We start from the raw sequence: 27,570 nt of genomic DNA on the forward strand, positions 1-27,570 counted from the left end.
ACCCAAAAGAACATGAAAGCACAAAAAACTACTTCAAAAAAAAAGGACAAAAACCCCCAAGAATTGCTGGGAGTCAAACTTGAACTAAGTTAAAAAAAAAAAAAAAAAGATATATCCTGCAGGAATTAGGGGTATTCCTCATCACTAATACGTTGAAACAGTAACAATACAGGCATCCCATGATGAACAGGTAGAACAGCTTTAAAAAAAATCAGCTATACCTTAAATGTCCATTGCAGAATTTCTAACACTCAATTCGTGATATGGAGAATCATGAGTTAAATTTGAAAACAAGATTTCCAATTAAATACCATGTTCTGCTCCCTTTACTCAAGTGATTTACCCAGTTGAAGTCTGGATGTAAGGCACATGGAATTTGGGTCAAAGTGCTGATCCCTTTCCTTCCTTCCTTTCCCAGTTCTGCAGTAGTAAAACTCTAAATTCAGTGCTGGGAATTCTAAAGTTAGCACATATATTATCATGCTTTGGAAAGTGGAAAAGCAATTCTGAAATTAACTTTGGACATGAAAAACCTGCTGAATTGCATGTTCCTGATTGAGAAATGCTTAGCTGTTGTCTTGATCTTTTCCAAAAGCATAGTGGTTTCTAGTAGGGGATATAAGACTCCAAACTATACATGCATTGCAATCACAATTTTCCCTTTTCTTTTTCTTGGTGTTCTTTGCATATGTTGGAACATCCTTATTTAGATCAGCTCCAGTTTTATTTTTTAATATGTCTTGAGGAGTCAGCATCACACAAATGATGCTTCATCAGATGTTTTGTCTGAACACCTGGAAGAATAGTAATACTGTTAAAAAGCAATGGTAGCAAAGCATACCTTACAGACCAATCCTTTCTCCTCTACAATATGGCATACAATAAAGTATGGCTTGAGAATCAATGAGTATCTGGGACAGCAAATATATTCAGTTTGGAAGTGCTGAAATTTATGATGTCAGTCAGGGGGAGGCATTGTGTTTTCAGGATTTCAGCTGCTGTATTTGGCACACCTGCTCAGAAAGTAGAGCATCATCTTTACAAATGCTGCCCTCCGGTTCCAGCTGAGGCAGATCATGGCTACTGGCTGTGCTCCAGGTTTGCACAGCTTATGTTCCCTTGGGCTTGTTAGGGCCGCCACAATGCTGGCTGGATCTACTTACCTTCAATGAGCATGAACTTTCACCCATGTGTAGAAAGCAGAGATGACAGAAATAGATAGGAATTTCCACAAATGCATGGAAATCTAATTTTAAAACTTACTCCATGTTAAATTCTTCTTTATTTCTTAGCTTTAAAGAAAAATATTACATCCAGTAATGCTTTTTAAAACATTGTTAGTACTTATGAGTTATTGCTGAAACTGTGGACATAGAAAATATATCAACTATTGAATTCTGTATTAGGTAAAAGTAAGGAATGATATAAGAAAAACAGATTTGCAGATATGAAACTCAAGTAGCTGAAAAGAGCAGCAGTGTGTTACTCAGAGTACAGCAGACAGTGCATTAGTGTTATGTTGAAGAACTGGTTATTGAACACTCAATTTCTTTATTTTCATGAAAATCACTCTTGAAATTTAGATCACTTTGTAGTACTGTTGTCTTAGCACTTTGATGTGATAATTAATGCTGGTTATTTGATTCAGGGAATGTTGAAGCTTTAATGGCTCTCGTTGCAAGTATATTTATAGTAGTTTGGCTGGACTCTACAATGTGTGAACTGGACAAGGGGATTGTGGTCCTGGTGGAAGTGTAAATGGAAGAAGAGTTTGACCAAATATGATGATGAAATTAAAAATTACTCTGTGTTTGAACTTGTAACTTGTTTGTAACTTGGTTATCTTTTAAATGCTATTTTTCATTCTGTGTTTTTTTCCAGACCTTTATAGTATTGAATAAAGGGAAGGCAATATTCCGATTCAGTGCCACCTCTGCCCTGTACATGTTAACTCCTTTCAACCCTCTTAGAAAAATAGCTATTAAGATTTTGGTACATTCATATCCTTTTCAAGTGGCTAGTCTAAAACTTCAGTAAATGAGATGTTACTTAGTATTTAAATGATTCTCTGGCATGTGTCCCAGGATTAATATGATCTATAGCGCTTTGTCCCTCTTCTCTCTATTATTTCTGTCTTCTGTGCTTTTTCTGATCCGCTTTTTACATTTGTATTCATTGCTGGATCTTAATATAGTAATATCAGAAACCAGACAATCAGTCATGGTCCTTTACAGTTTTTTCTTGTGTCTTTTTTCTTTCCCCACCTGTTTGTTTTTTTTTTTTCTTTCCCTCCTATTTTTCCTGTAATCATCACACTTTTTTTCATTTTACTCCTCCTCCATGTTTTTCATAAGCTGCAGATACAGTCCTCAAAATATTTCCAGTTCGTAACTGACACTTTGTGTTAGAAATCAAATCTTTGATCCCAGGTTTGTGCTTGCATGAATATTTAGTGAAAATATGATTTCATTATTCTTTTTCATTTTCTGATTCAGATCACAGTCACAGAAGGATAGGTTGATAAAAGAGCTTAGGTTTCTTGTTTGATTATACATTCTCAGTGCTATATGTATCTTACCTATTTTCTTGATTATTATTGCATTATGCACTTCTAATCCTCTAGATGATTTAATTTCAGTCTTCAAGTAGGTCACGAGATTTCTATATTGCAGGTAGGTATTTGCCAAGCTAAATGATCATGATGACTTATCTATTATTTTGGTTTTTTCAGTGTTTTGATAGCTGACTATAGTAAGCATCCCACTGGTCTGATCCCAAATGCTGATACGAGCAATCAGAGCATTGACTTCAGCAAGTCTACTTACTTGAGGAACACATGCAGATGTTTGCACGATTAGATTTTACAAGTCTAACATAAGCACACTGAAAGTAGTTTCGTGTGTAGCATTACGTATAGTGATCCTAAGATAATGCAGAATGAATACTGAAAGGAATTTTTTCAATCTTGGTATGGTGGAAGTCTGGTAATTACAATGGTTGTTATGTGTTGGATGTTGTTATCTATGGCTAGCTTGAAAATGACTTCAGAATTAATCATAACACTACATAGCCTATTTTATATCTTGCTACAGGTACCATTACATATAATTATTTGTCAATTATATGACACTCCTGAGCATGTTATAGAGCATTATTATATGGAATAAATGGAAAATCATGGGACTGAGATGGTGATGAAGAGCTAGATTGACTGAAGTCAGAATGTTAGAAAACATTTAAAATTGTGAGAAAGGATACTCAAGTTATTTCTCTACTGATGAAAGAATAGTAAGGCTTTGCAACTCTGAGAGGACACTTAATCGAGGATTTTGAAAGCCTATGTAAAACACAGGATTGTAAAACATTCTCATAAGACATTATTTATTATGGTTTTAAAAGTACCTTTCATTCTCTTCTGCTGCATTCATATATGAATTACATAGTGAGAAGATGGATTATGAGTAATGGATGTGAGGCAGAGGTATTTACTATCGCTTGAAGTTTTTCCAGTTGATGTAGACATGCATAGAAAACTTCGTGAGGGAAACCTCACAGTACTTCCCACCCCATTATACTCGGATTTCTATTTAGGAGCACCATGTGAGCCTAGTTACAGAAGCTAAAGCTCTTCTCAAAATCGAGTATTGTCCTCTTTCTAGTTTTAGGTGATAGTGCCATCATGTGGACATTTTGGGCATCATCTGTGTGGTTTTCATTGGGGTGTTTATTGCCATTTTCTACGAAGAATGTCATCGGTCCTGAGAGTGAAAGGTTTTAGACCCAGAGCAATTCTGTTAAAATCAATGAAATATTTTTGACTTGTGCCTGTTTTGGAATTCTCTTTAGATTTCTCCTTTTTTTTTTTTTTCAAGTTTCTTTTTATTTTAGGATATGCCTTCCCCTCCATTAACATTCATATTACTAAAGCCATATAAAGCAATACTTTTCTCCCTAAAATTTCCCTATGCTCTCTCCTACTACATGATAACTAGCTTTCAAAATATGTATTATAATAAAAAAATTGTTGATACATGCCAAATTCTGTGGTGAAGCATAAAATTAGAAAAGTGAAGAAAATTTATTTTTCACTGGTTTGTATGCATGCAGTAGATCGGATTTGCCTAGATCATCTGAAACAAATTCTTTTTGTGTTATTCCACTAAATTGGAAGCTACTACTTCAAACATTCACATTTTTATTCAAAAGAAAGTAACCATCTAAGGTCTTCCTAAAATTAAAGGTTGGGGGTTTTATATATCTTTAATGTTTTTTTAATTTTTAGTATGTGATCTATTTTAGCTATAAAGCAGTGACTGTGAAATCTTTAACATATTCATGGCTTTTCTTTGAGTGTTACCAGAGCACTGGAGGGATAAATAGCTCCTGATAGTGGAAATCTGCCAAAGCAGTGTTATTTGATACTCTTTTAATGAGATTTTCTGGCTTACATTCCTTAACTCTTAACCTACATTATTCAGCATGCTTATCATGTGCACTATTTTGACCAACTGTGTATTTATGACCATGAGTAACCCTCCAGACTGGACAAAGAATGTAGAGTAAGTTAAATGGATTTTCTTTGAATAATATTCAGTAATCTGAAATATACTGCTGTAAACGATTTTGTATTAGGATGGCACGCACTGGCAGCAGCTACCTTCTTGCGATATCCTTTCAACAGCTATTCTGATGCTAGTTTCTTCTGTGTAATATTAAATACATATATTTTGCGAACCTTGCCTCATTGCAGGTTGTTCAATGTCCATCCTCTGTTTACAGTACTAGATGGGGAATGTAAGATTAGAAGCTAGTGTTCTGACCAAGCAAAAAATAGTTCATAAATATTTTCCACTGCATTTGATGTAATATCTGTGCAAGAATATGGAGAAATACACTCTTCCATCTCTACTGCAATAGCCATTGCAGGTAAAAGGATTGTGTAATCGATGCCTGTGTTCACCATAGTGCAGCTTTCCTTCACCAAAGACAATCTAACAATGATTATGTTATGTATGAAAAGTATGCTGTTAGAAAAGCATAGCTTGTGTGAAAAGTAAGCTATTAGAAAAGTGTTTAAGTGGTTGACTGATCTTCCTATAGGAAGAGAAAAGGTCAAATATGATGTCAACAACTTGATGCTGATATACATTTGGTGCATGTTTTGCGATAGTTCCAAGGCTGTAGACCACAGTGTTAAACAGTTCTTCATGGTGCTTCATTTTTGCAATAGCATTTTATGCTTCTGCTTCTTCTTCATTCCTCACTGTTTTGGATGATATGTAACTCTTTAATCTTTAGTAATCAAAAGTGAAATCATAGGAGTTTGGAGTCAGTGAAGGCATTCTCATTTTGAGTTCAGTATGAACATACATGTATTCAGGATGTCTAGCATATAATAAATATTCATAAGTAAAGATAGCTAGCCTGAATATTTCTTCATATCATCATATTGTGCCATTTAGATATGCAACAGAACTCCTTCTCATCTGTTGAGTAAAGTTGTGCAGGAAAGAAAATTTTTAGTAATTGAACTGAAAAAAGTCTGGAAAACTGGTTTCAGGTTGGCTCAAATCTGAAAACCAGTTCAAGCTTTTTAAACAGTTTAATCTGGATTCTTTTCCACTGAAACAGAAATGAAACAAAGTTTCAAGATGACATAATTTAGAGATAGAAAATTGAAATTACTCAGAATGCCAGAATTAAATTTAATTTTTCATTTGAACAAAAGTTTTTTCTCAAAGTGAGTTGCTGAATTTTATTGGTAGTTGTAAATATTTCTGGTTGTTCTTGCACAGGATTTTGCATCTGAAAACACTTGTTTCATTCCAGTACCGTGCCTGTCTTGCTGAAGGTGAAGTACTGGGTACAACTACTCTGTAATCAAGTCAGTGAGGACTGATGATGGTTGGCGTATTGCCAGCTCATGGTACTAAGCAACATTTCAGCATAAAAATAACATTGAAGAAATAAGTTTTTAGTCTGGAAGCAACTTCTGAAATCCTAACATAATCCACCTATGTATTTTGTTGTAACAGTGATTCAGATCGGACATAAACATGCACTAATGTAATTGGGAATTTTGCAACTGTTTTCTCATATAGATTATAGAATTTGAACTTAAGCTATGGGTTGTCATTTAGTCTTTCAATCATCATTTCTTTCCTCCTTCCTTACAGTAAAAATTCTGGAGATGTTTAAATTTGCTTGTAACTTCCATTAAATTCTTATGTGACTTAGAAGAAAATGCAAATAAAGCAACTTGAGAGCAAAACGTGTAAAGATAATGCCTGTGTTTCTATAAACTCTGTCTTGCATGTTTTCCTCAGATACACATTCACTGGAATTTATACCTTTGAATCACTTATTAAAATTCTTGCAAGGGGCTTCTGTTTAGAAGATTTTACATTTCTTCGAGACCCATGGAACTGGCTAGATTTCACTGTCATTACATTTGCGTAAGTCTTCTACCTTTTTTTTAATAGAAAAAATGTTCCTGCTAGCATGAAATTAGTGACTAAAAATTGCCTCATATTTTGTCAGCCAGAACATTTGGAGCCTGGACTTCCTGCGGTTTCAATATGTTTCTTCTACCTCTTTTACACATTTTAGTATTTCTAACTAAGCATGTGCTGCAGAGGCCAGCATAGTGTGCCAGCACATTAGGACTGTGAATGCCATCAGCCTGAACTGTTCATATCCTGTCTCCTTTCTGCATACCAGAATAAAAGGAATCCTTTTGACTTCCTGCTATAAGATGACCAAATTTCAAACATCAAGTCAATGTGGTTTATTTTGATAAAACTTAATTTAAATTTGTGGTCAGAAGCATATTTATAACACAGGCAAAATACAGTGAACGGTGAAGAGGTCTTTATCAAAGACCCAAGCAAATAGGATAAAATCTGCCTCAATTCTGAGTAACTGTGGTTTAATCCTACAGGTATGTAACAGAATTTGTAAACCTAGGCAATGTTTCAGCTCTTCGAACTTTCAGAGTATTGAGAGCTTTGAAAACTATTTCTGTAATTCCAGGTAAGAAGTAGTTGGTGTAAGGTGTTAGGCCCCTCATATCTCCAACTGTTACTTGTGTGCTGTCATTGTGTTTGTGTGTGAACTCCCCTATTACAGATATGTGACAGAGTTTGTGGACCTGGGCAATGTCTCAGCGTTGAGAACATTCAGAGTTCTCCGAGCTTTGAAAACAATATCAGTCATTCCAGGTGAGAGCTAGGTTAAACACTGAGGCTGACTTTTGTTCTGCAAAGGCTATACTCATGTTTTTAAAGCATAAGCCTTGTTTGCTACACATTGTTAACAAAATAAAAAAGCAGGAATTAAGACATGTAATTTTACTTAAACTGATTCTTGCTTATATTAGTGGTATTTTTCTTAAAAAAAAAATCAGCCTTTGAGTTTAACAAATTCTTGCATGAGATACTTGCAGTAAACAGCCTATGTGATTTGCATCTGATGACATCAAGCTTTCCTTTACATGTTTTAAACGTTAATTTTAAGCTTTCATACTGATGCAAATTTTATCATTTATTGCAGGCACTTGATATAGCAACTTAATTCAGTTTTAAGTCATGTATAAAAAATTAAACTCTAAAGGATAGCATGGGCCATGCATGGGGTATTGTTTCAAAGATGTCTTTCTTCTCCAAACCATCACCCCTCTTATATTGTAAGATGATTATTATATCATTCAAATATGCACTTATAATGTCTTTATAATGGGTTTACTAATGCAGAATATTTAAAAGGTTCATTTAAGAAAGGTTTGGGCAAGAAGCATCAGCAAAAGTAAATGATGCTTTTCTATGTAGGGTTGAGATATAGCATGAATAATAAAATCACTTATTTTGGCATAAACAATGTGTTTGGTATTATCTACTTTTTATTTCTGTACACTATAAAATAAGCATAAACTTACAGCTTTTCATTCATCTTCACAAGTAATAAGGCTTTTTGTGAAAATTATTGTATCACAAATACTCAACTCAGTTGTCATTTTGCATGAAATCTTTATCTTGTCAGGAAAAATCACAATTTTTTGTTTGTTTGTTTTGGTGTTTTACGTCTGTTTAACGCCATAATAAAAATCTTTTCCCTTTGCAGGCTTGAAGACAATCGTGGGCGCCCTAATTCAGTCTGTGAAGAAGCTGTCAGATGTTATGATCCTGACTGTATTTTGTCTGAGTGTATTTGCACTAATAGGGCTGCAGCTGTTCATGGGCAACTTGAGGAATAAATGCCTGCAGTGGCCTCCAGACAATTCTACATTTGAAACAACTGTTATTTCCTACTTTAATAGCTCTATAGGTGAAAATGGCACATTTATTAATATGACAATGACAACATTTAACTGGGATGATTACATCGAAGACAGAAGTAAGAGTTAATTATATCACCTACTGCATTGATATTCTGGATTTTTTTAAAACAGAAACATAAGCATCAGTATCTTTTCATGACATTTTAAATGGTGTAATCTGGCCAAGAGACAAAAAAGCACTTATTTTGTATATTAAATAAAAGAACAGTCATAATGCAGTTTAACATGCTTATAATACTGTACTGGGTACCAAAATATCTTTTTACTGAGTATGACTTCTAGAGTAAAACCACATGGTAGCACAAAGCAGAAATTTCTGTGCTAGCTTCAAGCCTCCTGAAATAGTGTGACTGTCCTAATATGGGATCTGAAATCGTATAGCTAATTTGTGCAAGATACCATTGAATATCATAAATCCCCATTTGAGCATCAGTTAGCTCATGAATCTTGCCATAGCATGTAAATGCAGCTGCATTGCTTCTTTTGGAACTTGGTCACCACAGCACACTCCCATGTGCAGCACAGACATACCTTCATGAGAATACTAGTGATTTATGCCATGCTTCTTATTATACTAAAATAATAACTATATTCCATATTATGTGTCTTTTACTTTGCTTCTTATCTGTGGAAAATCAGGAGATTAGCATTTTGGTCTCCTATGTTACCTCATAATACAGTATTTTCACCATTTTAGATAGCTAATGTCAATACTGTGTTAAAAGAAATTATTTTAAAATACAGATACTGAAAGTATCTATAGTAGCTTGCTATTCTGTCTTTCATAATGGTAAATAGCCTCAGAAGCTCCTATTTATTTATTCAGTCCCTCCTATTTATTTTAGTGGAATTAGGGTTTTAACTTTATAATTAGGCATGATCTTACTTTTTCCTAAAGGCTGTATAAATCTTGTAACTAACAGCTGTACCACTGAAAGTTAGGGAACCTCAGTTTAACAGCTAAATGCTTTTGGATCCAAGTCTCATTGCCTTATAATCTTCTAATATACTTATCATCTTAGCATACTCATAGTATCATAGAAATGTCATCTTGGAGATTTTGGATGATAACATATTTTTAAAAACATTCCAAAACAGATTCCGTTCCCTTTTAGCTGCTTCTGGTACTACAGCATACAAATAGAAAGTTTTTTCTAAATATCTGACCTAAATTTTCCGAATTTCAGACTGAATATATTACTGCTTCTCCTGTGGATTTAGAAATAAGATAAATCATAGACTATATTAGTCTTTATGATACTTTAAAACCATTATCTTCTGTATTTCTGGTCTTTTCTAAACCAAGCAATCCTATTTTGTTTTGCATTTTCTATACATCTTTCCACTTTTTTTTTTTTCCCCTCTTTCAGAATCTTTCCAATTAGTCTGGGATTTGGGGTATGTTGGGAGGTTTTTTGCTATGGTCCTTGTTCGTTTGGGGGTTTTTTATGAGATGATACTCAAATTGTACTTACTCCTCTAACAGAGGTACAAATTAGAAGTAATTACCTTATGTGCCGTATATGCAACATTCTTATTAAAACATCTCAAAGTTGAATAATTTTTACATCAGCACTGTATTGTTGATTCACAGTCAGTTTGTGGTTTGTGACTGTCACTGCATTTTTTTGTACAGCAGAGGCTGTGGCCAGATCCTGCCTATTTTGCATTTACGTATTTGATTTTGCCTTGTCAACTGTAGCATTTTCTACTTGTCTCTGTTGAAATAAATCCAATTGCTTTTGGACCAGCTTGTCAGTTTGTAAAGGTCATTCTAAATTTCAATCATCTTCTCTTCTAGCTTGATGTCTTCAGAATACTTGATGCATTTTTTTCTATTATTTCATGTCTTGAGTTGGTAATGAAACTTGTTATGAAAACTGTGTATAGCACAGATCCCTGGAGGATCTTCAGAAAGATGCCCTTACGAACTGACATTGAGCCACTGGCAACTGCCCTCCAAGAATCTTTTTTCAAGTATTTTGTGATGATTCCAGCCAGAACATATGTCCTTTATTTGCTTATGAAAGTGTACAACTTGCACCTATGACTGTTGTCCTGTTATTAAGTTGGCAGGAGATGGGAATAGTTTTCATACATGGCATATATTTTACACACACATATTGACTATTTTTATTACTTTATCATCTTTGTATTGAAAAATTTATTATTTAAATGTTTTCTAAAACAGGGGTCTGAGAGCTGAGTTGACTGGATGGTTTAACTGGATCCTCTGCTTACCAGAGGAGGAACCGTGTCACATAAGAATGTGAATTAGGCCTACAGACAATTTTGAAAATCCAGCTTGGAGCCTATCTATCTGCATCTTTATGCTTTTTAAGTAGGGTTTAGCTCCCTCACAGGGTTTGATTGTGTGAGTTCCAGAATGTCTGAAAATCTACTGGTTTCTTATATGATACCTAAGAATATGCATATGCAGATGCATAAGTTATGCACATAATCTCTCTCTCTCTTTAAAATAAGCAGATTTTATGCTGTCTCTATCATATACTGGTGGTGACAGAATAGAAGCAGTCAATAGGAACTGGTTGCAATTCCCTGCTTGTCTCTTCAGCATTAGCCCTCAGTTAGTTGGTGCCAGCTAAGCTAGTCCATGCCAGCTGGCAGTGAATCTCAAGGAACCATCTGCTTCCTGGGAACAGCCAGAACATACCTAATTCTGGCAATGTTAGCTTAATATGCCACCTGACCCAAAAATCTCCACTAGAGATTCCCATTTTACCACAAGAATCCCAAACTGGGAATTAATGGCAAGATGGTTTTCCCTTTCTGCCTCAAAGCACAACAAAGAAAAGAATGTGCCAGAGGCTTTTAAGACTTCCACCTCTTTAAATTATATTTTACTTAATTTTAGTAGTTAGCCTTTTAACAAAATACATATAGACACTTCAAGTACATTCCTCTGCTATAGAATTTTGTGTAATAATTTTTTGTAATGTACAATAAAAGCTTGGTTTCTTCCTCAGCTGCTGAAATCAAGATCCAGTTAGCAATTTCTTGTGCATGCTGTGTTATCTTTCCAAGCTGAAAAAAATTCAGTAGTTTCTTAAGTAATATTTGGATAAAATAGCATGTAATTAATAGTTATAAATGAATAAATGGCATATATCAAAACGCATGAGCAAAGGCAGGGTATCAACCTTATCCTTTGTCTTGTTTTTCTGGTATTCACTCATTTGCTGACATACACAATTCAGTATTCTACCCATTGTATCTTACTCATTTGGGTAGGTTACTGAGAATTAGCTGTACAACTACCTTGCGATTTTCTAAAGGCCAACTTCAAGGTTCTATAGGAAGTAATTTTCCTGTCAAAACAGTATTTTCCATGTTTGCTTTCATTCCTAATCGTTATATATTGTGGTTAAACTGTTTGTTAGCTCTGCTTATTTCTTTAAAGTGTTATATCATTGCTCAGTTTTAATTATGTATAAATAATGTCTTATCACTTTTTTTTTTTTTTTTTTTTTTTGGTTTTCGTTTGGTTTGGGGTTTTGGTTTGTTTTCTTTTTTATTTTTTAAACAGGTCATTTCTACTTCTTGGAAGGCCAAAATGATGCTTTGCTATGTGGCAATAGCTCAGATGCAGGGTAAGAAAACTATCGTCATTTTTCATTATACATCAAGAAAAAACAGTTAGCTTCTTAGAATAGCTCAGGTGGTCAACTCTAGTATCAACTTTAGCAGAGAGTTGCAAATTGCTGATGTTTTGCAATTGAAGCTATACTGAAATATAATTATCTATGTGATTTGAGTTTACACAGGCACTTTTGTCAGCGTCTTAGGCTAATTTTGTAAAGGTAACCACATGAATGCTATGTGCATGAATGTTGCTGCCAGCTTGCTGGCAACTGTTTATCATGAGCCATGCTAGTTGACATTCTTTTGTCCTAGTGGAGATGTGTTGATATGACAAATTTTGGGGAAGGGTAGATTACTTTTACTTATTTATTAAAGCATTGAAATATCATTAGGAAATGGAATTAAAATTGAAAAGCAATAAGATAATAGTTTTATTTTAGATATTTAGAATAAAACTTTACTTGTTCATAATTTCATTACCAACTGGTACTCCTGAACAATTTTGTGATTTACTATAGCATATCGTAATTTAGAGTAGTTGTTAAAAATAGCATTTCCTCTTCTTTTGTAGTCAATGTCCAGAAGGATATATATGTGTGAAAGCTGGTAGAAACCCCAACTATGGCTACACAAGTTTTGATACATTCAGTTGGGCATTCTTGTCACTGTTTCGATTGATGACTCAGGACTTTTGGGAGAATCTTTACCAGCTGGTGAGGACTTATTAAAATAAACAGCACCATCACCAATACCATTACTACATAGTACTTGTATAGTTATTTTCATTCATGTGTCCCTAAGGCCTTTAGGACAGAAATCATCTTTTATTTCATATATAAGTGGTCTAAAACAACAGGGCCCTTGTTAATGATTTAGGTTCCCGTGTGCTACTCAAATATATAGTAAGAAATAGCAGCTATTTCATTAAGGTGGTTAAGCATTATGGTTTGTTTTCACAAATGAGTAAATGAACTTATGTTTTTAAAGCTTCTTACCCAGACATGCTCTAAATAGATGCTAGTTAAATTGATTTGTAGTCTAGTACAAGTATGTTGTCATTGAAAAGGTTAAATCTTGTCTCTGAACTACACATATCCTTAACCTGAAGGACAGTGATGGTGTACAGCGTGACATTTTGTATACTGCACTGTCTTTGTGGCATTGTAGTTTGGGACTGATGAGACAAGAAGGTAAGATGCTGGTTAGTAGCCCCACTACAGTTAGATTTAAAGCTATAATATGAAGATGTAAAGTGGGGGCAGCAACTACTAGTACAGATTCTCATTGGCAGAAGTTCTGAGGTATTCAAGCTACAGGATCTTATTTACCTTGGCCATATCAGACACAGAACTTGGATTTTTGCACATGTAGCCGGGATATAGTACTATTTATATATGGAAAAAAAAAAACTAAATAACCTTGTTGTAACATAAAGCAATCTTATAATGTATTTCTAGATTACAAACCAGATGTTGTCATATTATACAACAGTATTTAAAAGTCTGCTAAAAAATGTGCATTGTCTCTTTTCCTCCAGACACTACGTGCTGCTGGGAAAACATACATGATATTTTTTGTTTTGGTCATTTTCCTGGGTTCTTTCTACCTGATTAACTTGATCCTGGCTGTGGTTGCCATGGCCTACGAAGAACAGAATCAAGCAACCATGGAAGAAGCAGAACAGAAAGAAGCAGAATTTCAGCAAATGCTGGAACAACTGAAAAAGCAACAGGAAGAAGCTCAGGTATCCCTGTAAAATAAAATTCCTTTTGCCATTTATGATGGTGATCGGATGCTTTATGTCCACATATGAGAATACTTTTATTCCCCTACTCCTAGCAATATATTGCCTTCAGTCTTATAAATTCCTTCACTTTGCAAGCAATCTTTAAAGTTTTCCATTGCTCCGTTTCTGCTGGCTTGAGTGAACCTGTTAATTTATGGTGAAAATTATAACCACTAAGCTAAAATGCTGGATTATTAAATTGGAGATGGAAATTAACATTTTACGGAGCCCATGAACAAGTTGCTCAGAGTGCTTGTGGAGTCACCATCCTTGGAGATAATAAAAAAACTGTCTGAACGTGGTGCTGGGAAGCCTGCTTTTGGTGACCCTGTCTGTGCTGGGGAGTTGGACATGATGACCTCCAGAGGTTCGTTTCCAACGTCAACCATTCTGTGATTCTGTGAAATGGAGATGGAAATGTGGGGAAAAAAGCCCCAGAAATTCTGCTTATTTAATAACAGAAGCAAAACTATTATAGGGAGAAATATTTTGCTTCAGCAACATTTGGCTTTTTCTGCTCCTTCCCCAGCTCTCACAGCAAAAAGCCACAGTGTTCCAATTTTAAAGAAAACTAGAAAAAGTGGAGAAACTGGAGAAAACGCTTCTGTGGTACAGGCATCGTGATTGCATACTGCTTTGAAATTCCTTTTCATTTTTTGAAGACTCTGAAATCTTTAATAGGATAATTGATAATGTCTGCTTGGCATGTGGCCACATAGAGCAGAAGTCGAACTATGTCTTCCATGTAAGCACATGACTAGTCAGCAATAGGCATTTCTTGTTTGGTTGATTAGTTGATATCTGGGAATTTTTTACCAAAACTTGTAAATAAATGTTAATCAAGTGCTCCACAAATGTCTGAAACTTCAAAAAGCGACAGGTCTCTAATGGCCTGCAATTTAACTCAAATCACTGATTATGATTTGCAAAACTGAGATTAAAAATGTTATACCAGATCTTTAATAGACTAGAGAGTATTCAAAATCCAGGAAAATGGTGTAAGCAAGTGTAGCTTCCTGTTAATAGGGATTTTTTTTGTTTGTTTGAGCCTTGATTCCTTACTATTTACATAGTATTTCAGGTGAAAAATCCATTACAACATATTGCTCCAATCTAAAACAGATGTTTGTTAACTTGGTTCTCTGACAGCACGGTTTTCCCTTGGGTTGCTCTAACTCCTGGCTTATGGAGCAGTGGCAAATAATGGGTCCTGTGGTATTTCACAAATTTTACTTCTTATGGTATGCTGGGTTTAGTAAAGTGGGATCATTGCTTTTACTTAAAAATCGGGTTTTTTTAAGAATGGCAATAAATTTAAAATAGTGTATGTTTGTATAAATGTTGTAAATTGCGTATGTGCTTGTACGTATAGGCAGCAGCAGCAGCTGCAGCAGCTGACTCAAGAGATTATAGTGGAGTAGGTGGAATAGGTGGATTCTCCGAAAGTTCTTCAGAAGCATCAAAACTGAGCTCAAAAAGTGCTAAAGAGAGAAGGAATAGAAGAAAGAAAAAAAAGCAAAAAGAACAATCTGAAGGCGAGGAGAAGGATGGGGAAGAATTTCACAAATCTGAATCAGAGGACAGCATCAAAAGGAAAGGTTTCCGATTTTCCATTGAGGGGAATAGACTGACGTATGAAAAGAGATTCTCTTCCCCACACCAGGTACCATAGTATTATTACCTCTTAAACACCTTTATTTTCTACTCATCATATAAACAAAACCTTGTAGTTGGGTCAATTCTTGCAAAAGATTTCACAGATTCTTTAATATCTTAATTCAAGCATGACTAAGTTAATACTTGCAGACAAAGATGAAACTGTAAGAATTTGAGAGGTTTTGTTTTTATTCTGCATTTATGTGTAAAGAATCAAAATAATGTGTATTAATTAAAATCAGTCGTATTTCAAGTTTCTTAATGAAAATGGACCTATTTCCCCATCAAGATCAGTGTATTCAGTATGATCAGTAGCTTCAAAATTTGGTGCAAACATAAAAAGGAATTTCATGTTTTAAATGAGAAAAGTATTAAAATCTGAGATGCAAAAACTCCAGTAGAAATTGCATAAATGTTCATGTGAAATTTGACAAATTAATTGATGTGAGACCATTAATCGTGTTATCTTGAAGAAGGTGGAACTATGTGTGGCAATGTGTCCTTGCATGTGTTCTCTTACATTGAAACACCAGTGACTCAGAGTGCCATCTGCATCTCCCGTCCAGACATTTATTTCATTTGATAGTTTTATGTCATCCCTTCTACAGTTTTCAGAGCTCCTTTTCATTTTCCCACCTCTGACTCTCCCCTCAGCACTTCATGTCCAGATCTCACATCCATCCTGTCCTTCTTCTGCTCCTTTGTGTGCCTCAATATGCTTCTTCCTTTTGTCCCCACCTTCTTGATTCTCCCTCATCTTTGGCTTGCTTTCACCTTCTTTTTGGTCACTATTACTAAACTCATTCCTTCCTTTTTAATCCTCTTCTGTTAGAGTCTCTGGAAAGCCTGTTTTGTCCCTAAATAGATCATGAACACTCATATTCTGTTCATGTGTCACTTTCTCCAACTCCCATTCTCAAAGAAGCTGAGACCCCTTCATCCAATACTTTCTTACTAAGAACTGTCCTCCTTAGATCAGACTGTGGTGGGAACCGAATTTTTCTAGCTTCCTATTTCTGCCAAGTTAACTCCTCCTTCTACTTAGTTCCTAACATACTTCGTTTTTTTAGTATACTGCATCCTTCCCTCCTCCCCACCTCCTGCCCTTGGTCTGCCACCATTTTACATTGCTAACTGTTTAACTAACCTCTGTAAGATTTCATTGCTGTATTTAGTTAGTTCATGATTCATTCTGCTCCATATACAGATTTTCACACCTATATCCATTGACTGTGTTGAAGACCCATGTGGTCTCTTAGGTGCATGTCCTTGCTTGTCTTCATTCAAACTGTAGCCTTTTTCAACTGCAGCTCAATTCATCCATCTTGTAAGAAATGAAGCATTCCTCATACAACTTGCTTCTGTTTTACCTTCTCATCTCCAAGTTCATTTACAGCTGTTTACTATGACAGTCTAGCAATCACCTCCCCTGTTTTCCCAACTCTAGTTCCTTTTCACTTTAGATTCTAGCCACTAATCAAATACCACTTGCCAGTTCTTAATAAACTTTTGCTAGACAAAACTCAGATTTATATCTCATCTTTAACTTTTTCCTTGACATTTCATTTGCCTTCAGTGTCCTTGAACTGACTATTATTTTCTCTTGAAAACTTATGCTTCCTAACATTCACAGTTTCATCTCCTATCAATTCTCCTGATTTAGTTCTGCTTTAGATTTTTTTCCCTTTGCAGTTTTCTAAGGGATTTCCACAAGGCCTTTGCTAGTTCAGTTCTCTCTCTCTCTTTTTTTTTTTTTCCTTTTCTTTTTTTTTTTCTTTACTTGACTCTGGACCCACAACTGTGAATCATTTTTTAACTTGGACCTCTTTCCATGTCACAGTTACTGCTGTATGTGAAACACATCAAGAATGTGGTTGCAAGGAACACTGACCTATCTCATTGCTTAACTTAATCTCCTAGTAAACATATCTACCTAAGATATTTTTTTAATACCATAAAACATACTGTGCCTAAAATTCCTCCCAACTCACCTTGTCTACTTAGAGTAAACAAGTCCTGGCTTTGATTGACCCATCCATAACCTCCTGTTAAATTTTCAAACTAGTTTCTTTGAGCTCTTTCTGTTATGCTGCCCTTCATGCTTGGAAAAAGCTCCCATGAGTTTCCACAGAACACTTCATTGCTTTCCTCAAATCCCTCTTTAAAACTCTCTTTTACCATGCTGCCTACAGAAAGCTTGACAGGGAAGTGACTTCAGGTGAGCTAAGACCACTGTTTATCATACCCATCAATTTTGCCTCCTTGTATTCCCTCTCTTTTTGTATCCATCTGTTGTGTTACACTTAGATGATAAATTCTTTGCAGAGTGCCTTTTTGTTCTGCATTTTGCAGTACCTAGAACAATGGGGTTCAGGTCCATAAAGATAAGTTGCAGAAGAGAAACAAAGACACTGCTTTGTTATGTATCATCTCTGCTGTTCATAGAGGTCTTGGTTGAAATCAGATGCTAATGATAATCAATCAAGTCAAGGGAATAACTTGAATTAAAGTTAAGAACATGTATAATTATTTGCAAGCTTAGAGCATTATTTTGACTCTTACCCTGAAAAGATCCTTTCATAACAGAACATTCAGGTACATGAGTAAACTGATGAAGATTAGTGAGACTCCATACAAAATTACAGGCATAATTTAGGATAGCTGAAACTTTAAAAAAAAGAAATAAAACCTTATCATGGCCTACTTGACTAGTATCTGAAAAAATATGGTTTTAAAAATTAGGCAGTTATTGGGAGCCACCTCTGTGCGCAGACTGAGTCATGGGAAATTTGCCTAAAATTTTATTTACTCAGCCTGACAGACTAATGCCAACCTGAGGTAAACAGTGTCTAGATTTGCTTCCTCAGTTTATGAACAGTTGGTAATAAAACAGGCAGAATGGCAGAGGAAACAATTCTGTCAAGCAGTTTCTTTTACTCTAATTAAACCAATTGATTTCATATATCCAAAGTAGTAAAATAACAGTCTTTGTCTGTCACTTATGTGCTCTTTGTTTGCTACCCAAAAGGGAGTGTATTTGGGGGTGATTGTGCCAGTTCATTTCTTTGTAGATAACCTTACCCTTTAAGACATATTGACACTGTGTTTTTTTCCTCTGTATGAAAACATTATATTTGAAAGAATTTTCATTGGATACTCATTGTTTTTATTTGCCTGCAGTCTTTGCTGAGCATTCGAGGCTCCCTGTTTTCTCCAAGGCGCAACAGCAGAACAAGTCTTTTCAGCTTCAGAGGTCGAGCAAAGGATGTAGGATCAGAAAATGACTTTGCTGATGATGAGCACAGCACTTTTGAAGACAATGAGAGCAGAAGAGATTCTCTCTTTGTTCCTCATAGACATGGTGAACGGCGCAACAGTAACATTAGCCAGGCCAGCAGGTCATCCAGGACAGTAGCTCCACTTCCAGCAAATGGGAAGATGCACAGCACTGTGGATTGCAATGGAGTAGTTTCTTTAGTCGGTGGGCCGCCAGCTTTGACGTCACCTACTGGACAGCTTCTGCCAGAGGTGATGATTGATAAAGCAGCCACTGCTAGCAATGTAAGGAAGTCTGCAATAGTTTAGGCATGATGTCTTCTCCCTGTATGATCAGCTACTGTTTTAAAAACATGTAGTCACTTGGGAATGATTCCCATTCTGGCTAAGCTGTGAATACTCCTTTCATATATTCCAGTTATAAGCTAAAGTAAAAACTGAAGTTCTCTAGCTCTCATTACCTAAATATGTGAAAATATATGCTAATTTGCTGGGAATTAAAAGAATAACATAGTAAACCATTGCATAAATGTACCATTACACCCATTGATTTGTTATGCTAACTGAAGACTTAACTGGAAGGTTCTGTATTTGTATATTAGACAGAATATCAAAATGAAAAAAATATAAAAAATAATTATATTTACTTAATGGAATATATTAAATGAGTATTCAACTTCACACTGACTATGTATGAAACTTTTCATGTAAGACTGATAGTACATCTTACATGGGTTGTGATAGTGTTCCTGTAACATAGGTAATTTTTGTAGGGATTTTTTTTTTTTTAAAATGTCAACATTATTAAATTTTTTTTCTTTTATTTTGTTTGAAAGCATGTGCTAGGAAATCGATAATTTATTCTAAATTAAGAATTATCTTAAGAAAATACACTTACTCTTTGTGCTTTTACTGCTAGCTGTGTGGGCTGTACTTTCCTGTGTTTAGAAAAAGACCTCACTGCCTAATTAGAAAGATATTTATGGCAGACCACATTGACAAGCATTGTGGAACTTTTTATAGTCTAAAATCTGTTTTAATGCCTCAGCCCGGTTGCAGCAAAATACTTGAAAACATATTCTTTAAGCACAAGAGCAATGCTACTGATGTATTGACCATTTACTATATACAAAATTAGGCAAACATTAGGCTATTGCAAAACTGCAACATAAGTAGAGCATGGTGCAGAAAAGCAGAATGTTTTAAAATATTATATTTCTATAATGATTTACAGTATTATTCTTATTAAATTAACAATCAATAGGCTATTTTATCAGTGTTTTATTTTCAGGGCACTACTACAGAAACTGATTTAAGAAAGAGACGGTCTAGTTCTTATCATGCTCCTATGGACTACTTAACAGATCCTAGTGCAAGGCAAAGAGCCATGAGTATAGCCAGCATGCTTACAAACACAATGGAAGGTATGTAACACGGAATTTTTTATGACAATACCATGAAGTGCTATTAAATGTATGCTAAATTAAGTAGTAGTGGTATTTTATGACAGCTATTTAAGCCTAAAAGGTACAGGTAAGATGAGATTTGTATACAGAGGTAGTAGGTTTTTTTTTTCAAAGATGGAATAATATATTTGGAAAAGCAGACAAGCTTTCAAAATACTAGTAGGCTTGAGGAGGAAGCAGTAAACTTCCAAGTTAAATGCAAGCAGAAGGTGATTGGTCAGTGGAGAGTTTCTCTAGAAACGTTATGTTTTGCTGAAAAAGCTCTTTTTAGATTACTGAAATGGCTATGCTTCTTGCAGTAGAACAATCCCCTTCTGCCAACTGAACAGACATGCTGTTTCACAAAGGAAGGATCACGTTGTTTTCTCTGTAAGGCTAAATACAATGAATCTGAATCATGGAATTAAGTGACTAGTTGTAAGAAAGGGCAAACATTACTTCGAAGCTTAAACAACTACGCCAAAAATAGCAAATAGGAAGGAAATAATGAGCAGTTTTGCACACGTGAACCATAATGCTGTCTAAATAGTTGTCTGAGTTCAGGTTTGTTCTGTTTATCTTTCAGGAGGAAAGTGAAATATTTTTTGCATTCTAGGTATAGAATCATAGAAGGTTTTGGGTTGGAATGGACCAACTAGATAATCTAGCTCCAACCCCGCTTCCACAGCCAGAACACTTTCCACTAGATCAGGTTGCTCTAAGCCCCATCCAACCTGGCCTTGAACACTACCAGGACTGGGGCATCCACAACTTCTCTGGGCAGCTGCTTCCAGTTGCAACCTCAGCATAATGAATTTCTTCCTAATATCTAATCTAAATCTACCCTTTTTCAGTTTAAAACTGTTACCCCTCATACTATCCCTGTCCTACCTGATAAAAAGTCCCTACCCATCTTCTCTGTAGTCCCACTTTAAGTACCAGGAGGCAGCTCTAAGCCTTCTCTTCTACAGGCTGAACAAGCCCAACTCTTCCAGCCTGTCTTCGTAGGAGAGATGCTCCAGCCCTCTGAGCATCTTCATGGCCCTCCTCTGGACTTGCTCTAACAAGTTCACATCCTTCTTATGCTGGGGACCCAAGACCTGAATGCAGTATTCCAGGTGGGGTCTCACCAGGGCGGAGAGGAGAAGAATCACCCCTCTCAACCTAATGGCTTCTTGTGATGCAGCCCAGGATGAGATTGGCTTTCATGGCTGCAAGTGCATATTGCCAGATCATATTAAGTTTTTCATCCACCAATACTCCCAAGTCTTTCTCCGCAGGGGTGCTCTCAATCCACTCGTTGCCCAGCCTGTATGCCAGATTTCTAAGACAAATTTTTATTTTGCATCCTATGTAGCATTTTCTTGTGAAAAGTTTTTTTATTTGTTTGTGAATATTTAGTATTCTTTTTACATCAAATTTAAAACAGTGGGATAGATTGTTTTTAATTGTAATTTATTTTGACTGGCAGTAGCCTTTGTTTCAAAATATCTATAATATCAACATGGTTTATCAACAATACCTTAGAAAACAGTATTTAGGACTCAAAGAAATACCCAGGTTATACTGGAATAGAGAAATATGTTTAAAATCTTATATTCTTTCTTTTTTCTCTCTAGAATTGGAAGAATCCAGACAGAAATGCCCACCATGCTGGTATAAATTTGCTAACACTTGCTTGATTTGGGACTGCTGTACTCCCTGGCTGAAAGTCAAACATATTGTAAATTTGATTGTGATGGATCCATTTGTTGATCTGGCTATTACTATCTGCATTGTCCTAAACACCCTATTCATGGCAATGGAGCACTATCCAATGACAGAACAATTTAGTGGTGTGCTTTCAGTAGGAAACCTTGTAAGTCTTTCATTATGTGCCATGTATGTAAAATACATTTTTCTTAAATAATTCTTCTGTGACTTATGTACATATATTTAAAGAAAATGTTGACTAGTCCTTTATATGCTTGGGATCACTGAAGTTATATTTAAGCTGTACTGAATCCCACTTCATTGACATTTGTGAGTTTTGCAACTCTTGCTTTGTGGAGCAAAAGATACTAAGATTTGTTAAGTCAGTATGCATTTTGACTTTTAAAACCTTCAGCTTCTGTCATTGAAGCTGTTCAAAGGAATTTGTCTTTTTTTTCCCTTGGATGGATACTTTCAAATCATAAGAACTTTCAGTTCCATTCTCACGCCTGTTCTGCTCTTCATAAGGTCCTGGGCGTTCAGGGAATTGTAGAGGGGAAAGATGCCATAAGCATGGCAGATTCACTGCAGCTCCACAGGAAATGGTGAAATGGCATGACAGTGTCTTCTGCAGGTCATCCTGAAGAAAACCAGTTCTGCTCAACTTTCAGTATAATTTTTTTTATTGATAAAATAATTGTCCCTCTCATAAACATATCTTTGTCCCTAGAAGCAAAAAGATGTCCCAAGGGCAAAGATGAGATCTAAGGAGCAAAAACTAAGCATTAAAATCAGAGGAGATTCAGTATTAATACATGCATATGAGCAGGCTAGGTAAAAATAATACTTTTCCCAATTACCTCTTCTCCTTTGGAAACCAAACATTGTGATGCATATGTAAGCTTCAGATTTGAATTTAATTCCTAACCCCAATGTATGTCAATATAAAGAAGCTATTAAGATTTATCGTGGATTGCTTGCTGAAGATATAACTTACCAGAAGTTGATACTATTAGTTTGGGGAAGGGGGTAATATTTTCTCATTAAACTGGAATAAGAAACTGTATTTTCCTTGCAGGTGTTTACTGGAATTTTCACAGCAGAAATGTTTCTCAAGATAATTGCCATGGATCCTTATTATTATTTCCAAGAGGGCTGGAATATTTTTGATGGTTTTATTGTGAGTCTTAGTTTAATGGAGCTTGGCCTTGCAAACGTAGAAGGACTATCTGTCCTTCGATCATTCCGATTGGTAAATATACTAAATAAACTATGTCGATATGTTGTATTTTTGTATTTCTGCATGCATGTTGCACATTTTTAGTTTGTACATTATATATTTGGTTAAGACAGAAGATTATTTCAGAAGAAATTACAAAATACTAAATTTCATACTCACTAAATGGCATGTATCTGTTATGTTAAATTTGTTTTACGTATTATCTTAGTAACGTCTGTTTCTTCTTCAAGACATTTTCAGCATTGGTTCTGTTCTTGCAGTGAGTGTGCTTTAAGGATTAACTTTTTGTAACAGTTGTATCTCAGAGTCTTTTTCTCTTTAGGTGAGGGAATAAAAAATGCAAGAGCCACAGGCCCTCACTACCTGTGACTGAAGATTTTTCAATTGTTTAGTAAATAATGGATTAGCTAATGAAAGTTTATGGACTGTTTTATCTGATAGACTTCCATTACCAGTTGGCTTACATGGTTAGTTTTAGAAGAGAGTAGTGTTAAGATTTTTCTTTGGATAAAGATTTTTCATCACTACCAGCCTTCTCTTTATCATCCTCTGCAAGGGTCCATCTGTCTAACAGCTTTTCTGTTATAGAAGTCACTACATTATTGCTATCTGTATGAAATATCTCTGTCATGAATAGGAACTTGAAAAACTGGTTTTGCCAAAGACTAGGATAGCATGCAAGTTGATGTTCACATTCTCTTCTGAAAAGACCTACACAGTAAGAGACAAGAAGTTACAGTTCCTATTCATCAAGCTCAGCTTTTGCCTAAATAAAGCAAAAAACATTTAACTTTCATTTAAAGTTACATAAACCCCCTTTAAAAAAAAAAAGGATGAGATTTAAATTCACCCATTTGCTGGTTCTCTACATAGCATTACATTGTGTTTTGGCTGAAGTCTAATATCTGTCTGGATTGACTTCTCTCTCAGTAATAGAGTTCTCTTTTTAACTTTCACATATCCGTTTTATTTACATGTCATCCCATGAAATAATATTTAGATTTAGATTCATTTTATATTCTACTCTTTCAATTGTCTGAACTCTAGCTGTATATTTCCAAATAATTTCATTTTTGTCTGTTTTGTTTAATATAATGCTTTCCTTTGGTTTTCTCAGTGTTGTATGAAAAACTTTTTCAGACACTTTTTTTGCTTATATTAAATGACAGAAAATACATTGTTAGATAGTTGTGAGTAACTTCTATGCCTGTCATTAACAAGTCTAGCTTGTTTCTCTTTCTAGGAAAACTATTTCTTCCATCTCTCTGCCACTGAAGATGAAAGAGATCTGGAAGTGTCTATACACTTACAATCCTGTTAAACTGATCACATTTCATATGTGCTGGTTTATTTTTAGTAATATTCCCTTAGACACTAAAGGAGACTATTTTGTCCAACAAGTACAACTTGTTTTTAGGTATTTACAGTCACCAGAAGAGTCAAAGTCTGAATAGGAGACTTTTGTGATAATTACAGTGTAATTGAAATGAGCATACAGACAATATTTTTGATTGCTTATGACTGCTGATGTCTAGTATTGTGCAAAAAACCTAGAAACAAATTTTGTAACTGAAGTTTCTGAAGGTTACATGAGACATGATTTAGACACAGGGTAACTGAAATATGAAATGTATAGCAATGATTTCGTTACAATTAGTAACATGAATAACTGCATACTGTTCTTCTGTTTTGCAGCTTCGAGTTTTCAAATTGGCAAAATCTTGGCCCACTCTAAATATGCTGATTAAGATTATTGGCAACTCAGTGGGGGCTCTGGGGAATCTGACCCTGGTGCTGGCCATCATTGTGTTCATTTTTGCTGTGGTTGGGATGCAGCTGTTTGGGAAAAGCTACAAGGAATGTGTCTGCAAGATCTCCAGTGACTGTGAACTTCCACGCTGGCACATGCATGATTTTTTCCACTCTCTGGAGGGGGAGACATTTGTGCTGTGCTCTGATTGTATTCCGAGTGCTGTGTGGAGAATGGATAGAAACGATGTGGGACTGCATGGAGGTTGCAGGCCAAACTATGTGCCTTACTGTCTTCATGATGGTCATGGTGATTGGAAACCTTGTGGTATGTAATCAGTAGATTTTTTTAAAAAGTATTAGAATGTATTTCCTGCTTTTCATGATTTAGAAATCAGAGATGAAGACTAGAGAAGGAATTTAGGAAATCATGTAATTCATTTGCCCTTTCTTTATACCAGGTTCAAATCATAGAATCATAGAATGGTTTGGATTGGAAGGGACATTAAAGATTATCTAGTTCCAACCCTCCTGCCACAGGCAGGGACACTTTCCACTAGACCAGATTGCCCAAAGCTCTGTCCAACCTGCTCTTGAACACTGCCAGGAAAGGAGCAGCCACGACTTCTCAGGGCAACCTGTTCCAGTCTTGCCACACTCACAGTGAAGAATTTCTGCCTTATATCTCATCTAAATCTACCATCTTTCACTTTAAAGCCATTACCCCTTATCCTACACACTCTTGTAAAAAGTCCCTCTCTAGCTTTCTTCTAGGCTCCCTTTAGGTACTGGAAGGCTGCTATCAGGTCTCTCCTGAGCCTTCTCTTCTCCAGGCTGAACAACCCCAACAGCCTTGATGATTTATGAAAAATGTTTGTCTACTTTTTCTTTTAAATCTTCAGTGAGTTTACAACCTCTTTAAGATCAGTGCTGAATTATGGTTATAGTTAAAAATGCCTTTCAAAAAAACATCTAACTTCAATCACCTGTTACAACCAATTAAACTGGTCTCAATAGGGGTGAAAAACAGTTGGTCTTCATGACAACATTTATAATACTTAAAGGCTGAAAGTTTCCACTTTTCGTCTTTTCTTTCTGAAACAAAGTCAGTCCAGCTGTTCAATTTTTTTCTTATAGGTGCTGATTTCTAAACTACTTCTCCCTTTTGCTACTGGCCTCTGAATTCCTCTCAAGCAGCATATTAGATAGAGATACAAGTACCAGATAATGTGGAATAATTATACTCCCACGTCTTACACCCAACATTCTTTATGGTACATCCCCCATGACACATGACATTTCTGTACCAGCGTTGTTCTTTGATGCAGCCTATATGCCCTTTTCTGCACTGCTTCCACCTTGCCAGTTTTCACACCTTCTGTATACGTAGTTTTCATTTTTTGCAGCCAACATTTCCACTCCAGTACTACAGAATTAAATGCCATATTAATTTTGAATCATTTCACCAATTTACATGCTTATGCCTAATTAGAGTTTTTTCTTGTCAAGTGCTAGCATCCCTTCCCTTTTTAGTCTCATCCACAAATTTTATAAATATGCTCATTCATAGACATACATACAAAGTTTAACTGGACTAATGTGACACTCCTGTGGTATACCTTCTAAAATATTCCACAATTTTGAACAGGAAGAATTGAGAAATATAATTTAAATATTATTATTGATCAGTTTTGCATATAGTCTGTCATAATTACATGTAGTCTAAATTTCTCTTGTATGTTTGTAAAACATGTCATGCAAGAAAGTCTGAAATAGTTTCCTAAAATTGAGGTGTATCACATCTGTGTACTTTTTATCTCTTCCCTAGTTCACCTGCCCAAAGCAAAAATAGACTCATATATTTTTGGCAGATACAGAAGTTTATTATATTCTGAATTAGAGACACCAAAACTATGGTCTGTTGAACTGAGGTCTGCCTGTGTGCCCCTCACCTGTGAACACTACAGCAAATGTAGCTTCCATAAATTACTATGTCATATTGTATCCTGCTTCCTTATGTCATTCTCCATTTTGAGGAGCAGACCTGTGCTACTTGCAATGTGGAGGAGAAAGTCAAGGAACAGATCAGATTTTCACATATATTAGTCAAGCTAAAAATGGTTTTGGCAACTTATACTGAAATATGGGGGACAGGTATTATGAACTGGAAACAACAGCAGAAGGGTGGGTTGAAATAAAGTATTAGCTGTAAAACAAAAAACATGTCCTGTTAAACAATCTGTAGTGGAATTACTTTTGTGACCTAAGAATAAGAGATCCAGTACATTTTTTTCTTACTGTCTTGTAGGTACTCAACCTCTTTTTGGCCTTGCTGCTGAGCTCATTTAGTTCAGACAACCTTGCTGCTACCGATGATGATAATGAAATGAACAATCTCCAGATTGCTGTGGCAAGGATTCAGAAGGGAATAGATTATGTGAAGAGAAAAGTGCGTGAATTTATCCAAAAAGCCTTTGTTAGAAAGCAGAAAGTTTTAGATGAAATCAAGCCTCTTGAAGACCTAAACAACAAAAAAGACAGCTGTATTTCCAACCACACTATAGTAGATATAGGTAAAAACCTTGCCTATCTTAAAGAAGGGAATGGAACTACTAGTGGCATAGGCAGCAGCGTGGAAAAATATGTTGTTGATGAAAGTGATTACATGTCATTCATAAACAACCCAAGCCTCACTGTGACAGTGCCAATCGCTGTTGGGGAATCAGATTTTGAAAATTTAAATACAGAGGAGTTCAGCAGCGAGTCAGACCTGGAAGAAAGCAAAGAG

General features: G+C 35.5%; 1 pseudogene across 1 annotated transcript; it reads left to right on the top strand.

The window, feature by feature from the left end:
* Positions 1-1,885: 1,885 nt before the first annotated feature.
* LOC104399530 lies at positions 1,886-27,570 on the top strand (annotated as a pseudogene). The gene is made up of 15 exons (XR_719934.1): positions 1,886-2,000; positions 4,470-4,559; positions 6,327-6,455; positions 7,129-7,220; positions 8,119-8,391; positions 11,883-11,946; positions 12,510-12,651; positions 13,476-13,682; positions 15,097-15,387; positions 18,561-18,941; positions 19,948-20,080; positions 21,721-21,959; positions 22,872-23,045; positions 24,729-25,110; positions 27,091-27,570. The product of XR_719934.1 is annotated as a sodium channel protein type 2 subunit alpha-like (transcript).

The sequence above is a fragment of the Nestor notabilis genome, unplaced genomic scaffold (genome assembly GCF_000696875.1).
Source record: "Nestor notabilis isolate BGI_N333 unplaced genomic scaffold, ASM69687v1 scaffold7467, whole genome shotgun sequence".
Taxonomy (NCBI): Eukaryota; Metazoa; Chordata; class Aves; order Psittaciformes; family Psittacidae; genus Nestor; species Nestor notabilis.